Source organism: Ascaphus truei, chromosome 2 (assembly GCF_040206685.1).
Source record: "Ascaphus truei isolate aAscTru1 chromosome 2, aAscTru1.hap1, whole genome shotgun sequence".
In the NCBI taxonomy this organism is placed as follows: Eukaryota; Metazoa; Chordata; class Amphibia; order Anura; family Ascaphidae; genus Ascaphus; species Ascaphus truei.
The window spans coordinates 285,159,650-285,174,268 of NC_134484.1; positions in this window are offsets into that span (position 1 = coordinate 285,159,650).

A 14,619-nucleotide genomic window follows, 5' to 3' on the forward strand; every position below is an offset into this window, starting at 1 on the left:
TGGAACAATCTTTCCCTGTTTGTATGACAGCACAACATCACAATTCATTAATTGTGTAGTATGATTCAGCTGCCAACTTTACTCAGCATCATCTGTACAGTATGCAGCTGTGAGTGTACCTATCTCTCAGCATGCTTATAGTTGTGGTATAGCTAGTAAATTTAATCGTGGGGCACATTCAGGTATCCGCTAATAGAGCCAGTATATGACAGTACCTGGATCTATTTACAGTTTTATATAGATCAGTACAGCTACATTGGCATGGTATGCTTTCATCTAGTTTACACAGGTTACCCTCAGAGTGATACTTTCAAGACACCTAGAGGGAGGGGGTTACCTGTGGAGTAGCTGATTGTCAGGTGCATCAGTGTTTCTCATAGACAAGGGAGATATACTTTTTCCCCCTTGGCTGTTTAGAAATAGGTAGGATACTCAGCTGTTCACTCTGCATATGAGGCTGACATCTCCTCACACCAATCACACTATATGTGAATTTGGTGTACACTGCATGCATCAAAACCCTGATATCACAATATACTTGCTCTATAACTAGCTTTCCACACAATAAGAACTATAGTGGTAATAGGGTGTTTATGTATATGCCATTAGGTGGTTAGTTGTGTGCAGGCTGCCCACAGCTTTGGCTACACTGTCCATCTAGTATAGCATTTATAACACATATTCCACGTGTTCACCACACAGCACTAGTATCCACACAGTTCGAGATACTGTTTGTGCATTTGCTATTGGCAGGGATTCTAAGTAACCACATCTGCTTCTCAGGACCAACTTCAGACATATAACTGTCTGGCTGATTTGGAGGGTGGATCGTCCTTCCCAGTTTTGAAGCTCACTCCTTCCCACTTTTAAATGTTTAAAAGCTCACTCCATTGCACTTTCCACACCCATGGGAACCTGCATACAGTTTGATTGTGACAAATCTAATACAGAGTGCTTTTCCTGATAATGTACAGGTTAATAAGAGCTTCAATCAGACTTAGAACTATGCAACTAATTTTGACAGATTTATTATAAATCATTCTTCCTGGTAATGTACAGGTTATTAAGAATTTATTTTAGTGTTAGGACCCTTGAGATGTGGTCTGCCTTGGAGAGGCTCAAGGGCTTACAACACTTTGGCAAAAGGCTTAAACTAAAAGACCATTTTATTGAAAAGATATCTTTATATATATATGTAGGGACTGTACCATGTATCTGTGTTAATGGATGTAGCGCTGAGCTCTGTCTGTGTTTCATGTTCTGTCTCTGGTTTTAAATATATATTGCCATGCTCAGTAGCACTCCTCTGACACCTATACGCATATATATATTGTGGTTATTTTGGGGTTCAATATGAGCTTATTGGAGTTCTGTAGGGATTCTACGTAACCACATCTGCTTCTTAGGACCCACTTAGGACATATAACAGTCTGGCGATATGTTGGCGCTCTAATATCGTTTTTAAATGATATTATTTGTGTATAGTTCAGATTTCAATAAAACTTTATTATTTTTATTATTAGAGTTGTGTGCATCTCCAAGGGTTCTTTTCTCTTCTCGTATTGTTGGTCTTCTGAGTTCATCGGAGCTATTTATGCTGAGGTATATGGTGCTACAGCAAGCATTTTGACTATATACAGTATGCTTGCTTGTGGCAGTCTGGAGTCAGTTTTGACTGTTAGTCTGGACTTCATATTATATGGCACTACCCTTCATCGCTCTGGTACATTTATGCCTTATAGAGTTGTGAGCCTAGGTTTACAATAGTTGTAATACTACATCTATCTATAGTTGGTTCACACTTTGTATATATGCACTTAGGCAGAAGATTTCTCCTGTCATTTTTTCCTTTGTCATTATCAAGGGGGGATTGGGTTTAATGTAATTCACTATCCAGCAACACCTATTGTAACTAAAGCAATCACTGACTTTAGCTCTTTGGTTTACTTTCCATAATTTAAATGACTAGGTTTGTTACTGGAATCTGCTCTGTCTCTCTGATGGGTTTCCCATCATTACTTGATCATGCCTTATCTCAGTAAAGTATAATTATTTGAGTGTATTAAAAGGAATCTCTTTTTGGTATATTGTTTCACTATCGGCGGTTTGATATTTTATTGATTGTTACATTCACAATTAGTAATATATGTTGTAAGTGAAATACTATTAAAGGTTATATCTTAAATTGTTAGTGGTGTGAATTTAAATGGATTTCTCTCTGAGCACACTGCCTTGTGTGCTCATCCATTTACCGCAGGCTATTATAGGAAATTCGTTCCCCAGTATAGTGCCCTGGCTAAACCCATGATGGACATGACAGAAATGACTCCCAGTTCTGGTAGCCTGGTCTCCTGCCTGTGAAACAGCGTTTTAGGCACTGACGACAGTGCTCCTATCCTGGCAGCTCCAAATTACTCCAAAAAGTTTTTTTGTACAGACCGATGCATCAGACTATGGTATCGGTTCTGTACTCAGCTAAGTGGGGGAGGAGAGAGGGGAGCATCCTGTGGTGTACCTGAGCAGGAAACTGCTGCCCAGGGAAGTGGCATATGCCACCATTGAAAAATAATGTTTGGCTATTGTGTGGCTTTACGCAAACTCTAGCCCTATTTGCATGGCCAGATATTTACGGTGATCACGGATCACAATCCTCTGAGTTGGCTACAAAGGATGTCCGGGGAAAATAGCAAAAATTTGACTTTTCTATCCAACACAAAAAAGGCAGCGAGCATGGAAATGTGGATGGACTTTCATGCCAGGACAGTCCCAGTGAACTAAGAGGTGTCAAGCTAGTTATACCGCCTGACGGGGCGCTTGCAACAAAGTCTTCCTCTTGAGGGGGGAAGTGTGACAGTGAGGGGGTAACCAGGCTCAATAATAACGTTTTAGTCCACTTGGTTACCCCTGATCCGTGTTTTGGAGTCCTAGAGGATCAGCTCTTGGAGCTGGCTGTCACACATGCATTATGGTGACTGTGTGTAAATTATGCAAAAATATATAGAATTTTTGTGTTTTTGCCTTTCCAGGAGTGCCAGCAAGCAGAGATTGCTAGGCTAGGAGTTTCAGGGTGGGTTTGTGGAGAAAGTATTTTCAGATTGTGGCTATGTAGCAGGTTACCTGAGTTACAGGATACCCCAAAGATGTACCCGAGAATCAGGTACGATTCTCAGATATATTGAAGCACAGTGGTCTGGTCAAAATCCTACCCTGGAAACGTTCTTGCGACTCACCACCAGGAGTCCCTTGTATAAGGGGGATGCCCAGTTCATGCCCAAGTTACCCTGACCCTGGTATAGGGGTTTAGGGGGTGCTCTAGCTATGTGATAAAGGTGTGATGGTTTTATTCATGTGCCAAATGTAAAGTCAGGTTTCTACAGTGTGGCAGGGATAAGGCTAGTAAGAGTAGAGAGTATATCTTCTTATTCTATCCTTGACACCAGAAATGGGGACTTAGACATTTTTCGCACAAGATACAGTGTAAAGGTATATTTTATTAAAGGATTACATTTAATAGGTATATTTGCTTGTAACCTGTATATGAACTGTGGAATGTCCAAGTCCCGGGTTCTGAGAGACCAGCTGAAAACCAGGCATGGGGCCACTGTGTCTGCTCAGACCCGGACTTGAAAGCCTCAGGGATTCCAAGGTGTTAGAACAGGTGGGTACTGGATTTACACTCAAGTACCTACGTCCTGGTATAACAAAAGGCTATCCGGCCACTATTTGCCATCCCCAGACTCTGAGGAGCCTGGCACAGCGGCGGGCTCAATATGCTACAAGGCAGGGGTGCCTCCGGTCCTGCAGCTATTTCCTACGAGAAGTCCTAAACACACAGGACATTCCTAGCTCATAAACTCACAGGGGACAGTTTAAGGCAGGCCTGCACAACTCCAGTCCTCGAGGGCCTCAAACAGGCCAGGTTTTCAGGATATCCCTACTTCAGCACAGCTGGCTCAATTAGTGGCTCAGTCATACTGAGCCCCTAATTGAGCCAGCTGTGCTGAAGTAGGGATATCCTGAAAACCTGGCCTGTTTGCGGCCCTCGAGGACTGGATTTGTGCCGGCCTGGTTTAAGGCAACATGGTTACAGGGGTAAATTAAAACACTTTACGGATCCCAAGATCTGACATAGATGGCCCTTTACACATGGTTTGTAGCCACCAGCCAGGCTTCACCTTCATTATGAACGCTGGCTACCCCTACCGTCACAATATGTATATTGTATATTTGTAAGGTTAAAACTGTCTTCTGACAGCTCTGGAATTGATAAGGTTAAACAGAATACGCTGGCCTTGCTATTTTCACGGGAAGCTATTGTAAATAGCTTTAGACCAACTGTTTAGTGCCTGTCAAATGTTGTTAAAACAAGACTACAGAGGATAGGGCTGCCTTATAAGTCACCATTGTATATTCCTCTTGCTCAGCAGTTAAATGTTTTAAGATCTACAGAAAAGGCATTATGTAGAGGTTACATGTAAATTTAGATGTGAACCGATATTTGTAACAGATGACAACTGTATTTTTGTCCCTGCCTTATGTATAAAAACCTGCTTGGTGAACCATTAAACTCAGTTGTGGGAATTCAACCAAGGAGCCTCCTTGAATTCTTACAGCTCCGAGCTCGTATGCTATACTATTTGAAAGAATATCATATGTGTTGCATTTCAGTAGCTCCCGGGAGAAATGTTTTGCTTGCCCTAGAAGGACCTGATCTGTAGAGATCTGTCTGGTGACAGAAGTGGAATTTCACACAGGAAAAAGGTTGAGTAAAAATTCTTTTTATTTGTCTCTCACCTTTTCCTCTGCGAAACTAAGCAACCTAAATTTATAAGGGCAAAAGAACATAAGGTGAGAGTCCTTATTGTTTAATCGTGGGTAAGTCCCTGTATCAAAGGGTAAGTCCCCGATTTATGTAACAAAGGGTTAGAGTCCCTATTGTTTTATCGAGGGTAAGTCTCTGATTTATGTAACAAAGGGTGAGTCCCTATTGTTTAATCAAGTGTAAGTCCCTGATAAGTAAAACGGACAGTATATGATTTCAAATAGCATGGCAATTTAAGTTAAGTTAAGTTAAAATTGTTTAAAGTCAAGTTAACATAAGGATTGTTTAATGTTAAGTTAAGGAATTGTTTAAAGTTAAGTGAAGGTAAGTGTTTTTTAAAGTTAAGTTATTAATTGTTTATTAATACGTGCGCATAAAGTGTTAAGATTTCTTTCCTGTATAAACTCATTATGGGCACTAACATTTTGTCATCTAATGAACTTACCCTAACCTGTCAGCCCTCGCACAACCCCCTCCCTCACTGTCAGTGGCAAAATCAGCTGTATCTCTCTCGCCTGTATGTATTGTAATAAGCAGCTGCAAGCAGCCCCCACCTTTTTCCTCCAGCTATTTTTCCACAGGCATAGGAATGTACCAAAATCGTGAATGGCAGCATGGCTCTTAGGAAAAACGAACATGCAAACTCAAATTATTTGTGCAACATTAACTGAGTATGAGTATATTAAGTTTAAATTAATAATATTTTCCCGTCTGAATTGAAAAGTGGAAAACAAGAGTGTAACAGGTATAGGTTTCTTTTTCCCTCAGAATGTTTTATTTTTAAGTATGGATATGGTAAAAAAAGGTTGATTGATTGAGTAATCCCTGTGTGTGTGCTTGTAAGAATCTGGGTGAATTCTATCTATGTGAAAGTGTTATTTGCATTGAATAATAAGAATACCGGTTTATTGTATGTATACAAAATGACTATTCAGGACTTGCAAATGATTCTAAAATAAGAATATAATTAATTGCTCATGTTGAAATGTAATTTTTAAAAGGTGTAAACCGCCACTATAATATAAACTAATTTACACTGGGCAGGGTAAAGTTTTGGGTATCTGTGGAGAAAAAGAATAAAGAAAGGATGAATTATTTTTGTAAACAGTCTAGTCACTGGAATAATAAGGATGTTTATCGTACTGGCCAGGCGATTTATTTCCTTAACCAGAATTATAATTCTTTTCCTCTAAATCTCCACAGATAAAATCAGGTGAATAAGTTATATAGAATAACAGGTGAAATATATTCTAGACACAAAGCTAACTAGAAGCTCAGCATTTTAAAAATTAGTTAAAAAAAAAAAAAAAAGTTAATTATGACATGAAGAAAAAAAAAAGGATATCTTTATTAATTTAGTCTGCAGGATCAAACTGTTTTGTTTTCCTATTTATTAAAATAGGTGAGAAAATATGTGTCTGTTATTTTTGTAAAACAAACTGGTTGAATGTGTGAAAGAAGCGTAAAATTCTGTTTGTTTTGTATCTGCGCTCTGTGCTCTTTTTGTGTATAACCAGTAACTAAACTATCTAAAAGTATATGTTAAAGCCTACAATTTTCTGTTTAACAAAGATCCAGTTTTAATTTTTGAATACCAGAAACATTGTCGGGCTGTGTGAAGAGCTGCCTATTTCAAGCTGTCCCAAATTGTATTGCAGTAACCAGTAATTAACCATTTTTTCTGTTACAAGGGTTTGGCAGGAAACCCAGAGAGTTATTTGAGCTTGTTATATGGCTTGAAATGGAAAAAGGTGTAAATTGATTAATATAGAGTTCCAATAAACAGAGGACAGTAACCCAGAATGAGCACTCTAAACACCTGGTGGGTGGGTAACGAAGTGGTTAAAACTTAAATCTTTAATATCCGGGTAAAATAATGGGGATTAAAACAAATATCTAACGCTCAGATCCTATAGTATGTAATGTAATGTAATGTACAATGTAATGTTCTGGATCACTGATGAACTGCATAGAATCACTAGTTTATTGCAGTGGGAACAGGTGGATAAAGTAACCACTAGTCCAATGTAATCAGCACAAAAAATAACTCTAGTGCTGAGCCATGTATAAGTGTGCAGACCCCGAAATAGCAGTAAAGCAACGTACAAGGAAAACGGCCCCTGGCCAGGTCTGCCAGTATACTAATAATAATAATAATAGCATGTTCTTCTATAGTGCTGCTACTTGTACGCAGCGCTTTGCAGAGACATTTTTGCAGGCACAGGTCCCTGCCCCGTGGAGCTAACGGTCTACGTTTTTGGTGCCTGAGGCACGGGGAGATGGAGTGACTTGCCCGGGGTCGTGGGGAGCCGACGCCGGGAGTTGGGCCTGGCTCCCCTGCTTCAAGCTCTCAGTGCCAGTCGGTGTCGTTACTCACTGAGCCATTCCCTCTCATATACTAGAGGGTTCTCTATGTAATTATTTTTCTGCAAAGTTGATCAAATATTTAATATTTTATCATTTTTAACCATCTTTTTCTCTCAAATGTGTCCCACCTATAAATCTGTGTCTATAAGTTTTTATGCTACAGGTTGTTCTTTCAGCAAATCAGATGCTATTTTGTGTTCTAAAAGTTTCTGTCAGAAGACTATAGCAGATTATATTTATATTCAGTAGGGTTCTTTTGAGATTTCTAATGAAAATGTTATACCCAAAGGTTTTAGGTTAGTTTTGCTATACATCAAGCAATTCCATTAAGGTTATGATTTAAATGCTGTTATCCTTTATGTGATATTGTTCACATGTAATACAAGTGAACAAAAGGAGGCTGTTATTGCTGTTATTATTGCTGGCTGCCCCTGAAACCATACTGTATGGCAAGGGCTGAGAGTGTCAGCTCTTGGCTCTTGGGTATAATATTGTACCTTAGTATGTTGCCTGTAATTTTTCCTTTTTATATGGGTATAAACTAGGAACTGTGTATGTAGGGTTAACTGTGTAAGCCCAGTGGGCTAGTTAATGCATTCTCTGTGTATTCCCTTTGCCTCATGGGCCTGCAGCTGTCTGTGCAAACTTATAAGTGGATTGCCTTGTATGGGTGGCCCCTTATGAGAAATAGCTGCAGAACAGAGTCTCCTGGCCCATGAGGGGAAAGGGAGGTGATATTTTGGCCTGTCTTGTCTGCCAGCAAGGTATTCTTAGCTGGTGTCTTAGAGAAGAGAAGGTTTTAGAACCCCACATGATAGGTGCAAATGGTGGAGTGCAAGCTCTTGTGTCTACATGTTGGTTTTATGTGTTCTAAAACGTGCAATGCATTCTGTTTGTCCTGTGATTTAAACCCAGGTTGGTGAATTACATGTGAAGAAGCATTCCAATGCCCCAGCTCAGATATGGAGTGCCTGAAAGTGAACTGACTCTGTTATTTTCTATGTCATATTCCCTTAGCGCAAGCCTGCACAACTCGTAAAGTGCGAAGGGCCGAACTGCTCCAAGGAAAAAAAAATTGGGCCGCACGTGTAAAATCATCATCATCGTCATCATCGTCATCATCGTCATCATCGTCATCATCGTCATCATCGTCATCATCGTCATCTCTATCTCTCCTCCAGCACCTCTCATCATCATTCTGCACCTCCCATCACTCTCCCCCCCTGTACCTCCCATCACTCTCCCCCCCTGTACCTCCCATCACTCTCCCCCCCTGCACCTCCCATCAATCTCCCTCCCCTGCACCTCCCATCACTCTTCCCCCACTGCACCTCCCATCACTCTCCCCCCTGCACCTCACAAGGAAAACAGAGTCCGCCGCACGGGTAAAACAGCATTTATTATTCAAAATAACACATTTATTTACTATGTTTACTTGAAACAAAATTACATTTAAAATACTTTCATTAAAATTAAATTAATTTGCCCATATCAGCAGCCCATGTCAGCCCCCACAGCCCATGTCAGCACCCCCCCATGTCAGCACCCCCCCTCCCATGTCAGCACCCCCTCTCCCATGTCAGCATCCCCCCACAGCCCATGTCAGCATCCCCCCACAGCCCATGTCAGCATCCCCCCACCCACGTCTGCATCCCCCCCCCCAAGGCAGCATCCCCCACCCCAAGGCAGCATCCCCCCCAAGGCAGCATCCCCCACCCCAAGGCAGCATCCCCCCCCCAAGGCAGCATCCCCCACCCCAAGGCAGCATCCCCCACCCCAAGGCAGCATCCCCCCCCAAGGCAGCATCCCCCACCCCATGTCAGCATCCCCCACCCCAAGGCAGCATCCCCCCCCAAGGCAGCATCCCCCCCCAAGGCAGCATCCCCCTCCCATGTCAGCATACCCGCTCCCATGTCAGCATCCCCCCTCCCATGTCAGCATCCCCCTCCCATGTCAGCATCCCCACCCCAAGGCAGCATCCCCCACCCCAAGGCAGCATCCCCCTCCCATGTCAGCATCCCCCCTCCCATGTCAGCATGCCCCCTCCCATGTCAGCATCCCCCTCCCATGTCAGCATCCCCACCCCAAGGCAGTTACTTGAAACAAAATTACATTTAAAATACTTTCATTAAAATTAAATTAATTTGCCCATATCAGCAGCCCATGTCAGCCCCCACAGCCCATGTCAGCACCCCCCCATGTCAGCACCCCCCCTCCCATGTCAGCACCCCCTCTCCCATGTCAGCATCCCCCCACAGCCCATGTCAGCATCCCCCCACAGCCCATGTCAGCATCCCCCCACCCACGTCTGCATCCCCCCCCCAAGGCAGCATCCCCCACCCCAAGGCAGCATCCCCCCCCAAGGCAGCATCCCCCACCCCAAGGCAGCATCCCCCCCCAAGGCAGCATCCCCCACCCCAAGGCAGCATCCCCCACACCAAGGCAGCATCCCCCCCCCAAGGCAGCATCCCCCCCAAGGCAGCATCCCCCACCCCAAGGCAGCATCCCCCACCCCAAGGCAGCATCCCCCCCCCAAGGCAGCATCCCCCCCAAGGCAGCATCCCCCCCCAAGGCAGCATCCCCCTCCCATGTCAGCATACCCACTCCCATGTCAGCATCCCCCCTCCCATGTCAGCATGCCCCCTCCCATGTCAGCATGCCCCCTCCCATGTCAGCATCCCCCTCCCATGTCAGCATCCCCACCCCAAGGCAGCATCCCCCACCCCAAGGCAGCATCCCCCTCCCATGTCAGCATCCCCCCTCCCATGTCAGCATGCCCCCTCCCATGTCAGCATCCCCCTCCCATGTCAGCATCCCCACCCCAAGGCAGCATCCCCACCCCAAGGCAGCATCCCCACCCCAAGGCAGCATCCCACCCCCAAGGCAGCATCCCACCCCCAAGGCAGCATCCCCACCCCAAGGCAGCATCCCCACCCCAAGGCAGCATCCCACCCCCAAGGCAGCATCCCCCAACCCAAGGCAGCATCCCCCCCCCCAAGGCAGCATCCCCCTCCCAAGGCAGCATCCCCCTCCCAAGGCAGCATTCCCCTCCCAAGGCAGCATTCCCCTCCCATGTCAGCATGCCCCCCCCCCAAGGCAGCATCCCCCTCCCATGTCAGCATCCCCCTCCCATGTCAGCATCCCCCTCCCATGTCAGCATCCCCCTCCCATGTCAGCATCCCCCTCCCATGTCAGCATCCCCACCCCAAGGCAGCATCCCCCACCCCAAGGCAGCATCCCCACCCCAAGGCAGCATCCCCACCCCAAGGCAGCATCCTCCACCCCAAGGCAGCATCCCCCCCCAGGAAGCATCCCCACCCCAAGGCAGCATCCCCCACCCCAAGGCAGCATCCCCCACCCCAAGTCAGCATACCCCCCCCAAGTCAGCATACCCCCCCCCAAGTCAGCATACCCCCCCCAAGTCAGCATACCCCCCCCCAAGTCAGCATACCCCCCCGCCCCCAAGTCAGCATCTCCCATGCCTACCAGATGATGTTGGCAGCGGTAGCAGACTCTGTTGCCGCCGACGGTGGCAAAAGGAGGAGAGGAGGTGGTGGATGGCTGCGATGGCAGGTGAAGCAGGGGGAACCGCGCTCTACTAACAGACCCTGAAGTTCCGGGTCGCGGGACTGGTGGAGCGCGTTCCCCTGCTGGAGCCGGGAAGGGGGGTTAGGGGGGTTACAGGAAGCGCACGCGTTTGCTTGTGCGCGCTCCTAGAGGGCACAGACAGCATGCGGCCGCGAGGGTTTACCAGGGAAGGAGAGGAGTGGGGAGGGAGAGGAGTGGGGAGGGAGAGGAGTGGGGAGGGAGAGGAGGGGGAAAGAAGGGGGGCCGTCGCAGGGGGGGGGGAGCGGGCCGCAGAGGAGCTGCATGTTGCTTTCCCTTCCGCCCCACGTTGGGAGCAGGGGGGGGAATCGGGCCCACAGAGGAGCTGAGAGTTGCTTGCCCTTCCACCCCACGTTGGGAGCAGGGAAGGGGGGGGTGGAGCGGGCCTAGCGCATGCGCGCTGGGACCGCAGGGAATCGGCGCCATTTTTTTTTTCAAAGTTTTGTTTTTTTTCAAAGTTTTTTTTTTTTACAAAGTTTTTTTTTTTTTTTTTTAAATCTCATCGAGGGCCGCACAGAGAGGCCAGGCGGGCCGCTTGCGGCCCGTGGGCCACGTGTTGTGCAGCCCTGCCTTAGCGGAACTGTGAAATTTCTTGTGTGTCAGTTTTAGGGGGATTTTTGGGTGGAAATATAATTATTGTGGTTGCAGGAGTTGTGGGGCCAAAGTGCTGGTAGTCACTTAATTTTCCCCAGCAAGCAGGCATGATTTGACGGTACGCAGTGTGAATTACACCAGGGCCTCCCTGTGACCCCCAGACTACTGGATTTCGAGCCCAAATCTCCCCAAGTTATTTTCCTAATAAGTATAAGGTTCCCCAAAGTATATTCTCTGTTTCTTGTGTTTGTGAGTTTTCAAGGTTTTATCCGAATAAACCACCATTTGTTTTTCTGCCTATTTTGCCTTGCGATTGATCCCTTAAATATAAAGGTGCATTTGGCCTGGCCTAATGTGACAATCAGAAATAATTTTCTCTCATGGGAAGACCAATGGTCACCCTAGGTACCTTGTAGATTTAATGTTGTATGATTATGTTCTAAAACAGACGATTTTAATCAGCATCTATTGTGTGAAACTAATGCAATTGTCTGAGTGTCTCATGTCCAGGTGCAGTCCTTCCAATTAGATGAAGATAAAGGTGACACAAAAGTGCTTTTCATCTAAAGTGGAGAGCCCTATTCCAGATTCTACCAAGTCAGAGTATTTTTCCTGGATCCATGGTACACAAGTGCACCCACAGTCGCTTCAAATTAAACCTCAACAAAGGAGGGAAGGCCGAAAGACACAGCCGTTCTCAGTTGGTGTTTTGGTTCATAAGAAAACCCGGCACTAACCAAAAAAAGGAGAAAAGTTCATAGGAAGAAAAATTGGACCTCAACATATGAACTTTGAACTTTTTAATAACCTTTCTTTTTACAGGTTTTATTATTTTAATTTCAATGTTTATTCTATTAGGTTTATATAAGTGGTGTCCACATGAAGACGATAGGGTAGAAACAAGAATATTTTGTTATATAATGGAATCCTGGTAAACAAAGCCCACATCTTAGGTGCAATCTATCCCAATGTACCCACTAAATTGCACCCCAGGAACACGAGAGTTATATTTAACCCCTTGGAAAAAGACAAGATGCTATAAGATATTTGTAGAACTATATATATAAGAAATTGGTTATGAAGGGAGTAGAAATACAAGTTTACCCTAGGGGAATTATTGACTCTGTGATAGAAGGATAGATAAATTATTATCCTGCAACTAGACCAGGTTATGTTATTTGGGAAAGTGGTTCCAGTGTTTGAAGGTAGAGATGAGGGTTGGGATTTGTTGGGACTTGGTGGTTAGATTATTTCGCTGGGAGCGAAGCTAGTGGATGTTTTTGTATGTGTGTCTGTCCTACTCATTACTCTCTGTGTTATGAACAGCAAAACTTTGGTCCAGAAGTGCGTTGCAACCCCCCCACCGATGCTATGTCTCTTTTTGGTGATGAAGATGTCAGCAGTCCCCCAGAAGAAGGGACCGAAAAAAGAAATCAACTGAGCCAATACAATGGCCAGAAAGGAATCAAGTTATGCACTATGGGACTATTTTTTTGGTCCGGCAGGACTATGATATGGTTAACTGTTCTTTAAAAGATTGTCTCTAAAGGATAAGAGGGGGCTGAGAAGATTGGATATAAGGAAGGTGGGGAGGTCACCCAAGGGCGTGTGTCAACCACAAGGAAAGGATCACAAGTCAACCATTTTGCCTATGGCAGCCATTTTGTCTGTTCCGATGTTCTGAGTAAATGTAGTATGTAAGATGTATGTATTGGGCAGTCGCTCCTAGGAAATATTAACCCACACCAACCCCCACTTATGCTGAGAAATAGAATTTAAATAATGTTCATCATACCTAAGCAAAGAATACAAAATTGAAAGGCATTAATTATTAAAAATAGCTCAGTTACGAGAGTAGCGGGAGGTCTAATACCCTTTTAGGAATGTATGATTTATGTGCAAAAGGAGATTTTTCAGTAGTCAATATAAATGCCGTTTTTACACGATACTAAAAGGCGCTATTTTTAAGGTTCAGCAATAGATAAGGACAGTAGTTTTGCAAAATTGTATGGCATTGGGTTATCTGATGGCAGCACAAGGAGGGGTTTGTAAATTAGTGGGTAAAGAATGCTGTTCTTATATTGACACCCAATCAAAAAGTATACACCATGATATGGATACTCTAGCAGAAATTTAATCTAGAATGCGAGAGGAAACAAAAGAGTTTGATTTTACATTTGGCCATGAAAATTGGCTCGGTGTATTGGGAATTAAATTCTTTACAGAATTAGGATAATCGCAGGTTTATTATTCTGTGTGTATGAATTAATCTAGATGGCTAAATGTGTAATCAGCTCTATTTTTGCCAAAGAAAGATGTTTCTGCTTCTAGCTCGACCATTATGTATATGCCTCCCACAAAGAGAGCGAGAAATACCAATAGTCTTGGTACTCGTCAACCACCCATATGTTCATCTCTGATTATCAAACGAGATACCTAAAAGAGATAGGTTTCTGCAGGCACATGGTCTCTTGGAGGTTTCTCCCTTGGAGTTTTTCCTCTCCTGAGTGGTTTGCAGAAGAATACATGGGATTGGTCAAACAAGACTACAGAGGATAGGGCTGCCTTATAAGTCACCATTGTATATTCCTCTTGCTCAGCAGTTAAATGTTTGAAGATCTACAGAAAAGGCGTTATGTAGAGGTTACATGTAAATTTAGATGTGTACCCATATTTGTAACAGATGACAACTGTATTTTTGTCCCTGCCTTATGTATAAAAACCTGCTTGGTGAACCATTAAACTCAGTTGTGGGAATTCAACCAAGGAGCCTCCTTGAATTCTTACAGCTCCGAGCTCGTATGCTATACTATTTGAAAGAATATCATATGTGTTGCGTTTCAGTAGCTCCCGGGGGAAATGTTTTGCTTGCCCTAGAAGGACCTGATCTGTAGAGATCTAACAATATTGATAACTCAAGCCTAACTTCTCCAGTCACTTCCCCAGGATACAAAAATGAGGTAAGATGTGCTAAAACAGTCAAAACTGACACAAAGTAAAATGTCTTTGTTACCTTACTTACACAAATTCAATTTTAAATTTGATACATAGCCTATTGTGATTTTTCTTGGTCAGGGATGGGTACACAAAATTACAGCGCTGATAGATATATTGTTTTCTAGGGACCAACAAAATAAAAATACAATTCGGAGAGGAGTGCTCCCATTGGTAAGATCCCATTTGCTGTAATACTTTAAGGCTAACAGAGCTCTGTTCAAAATACAACATTT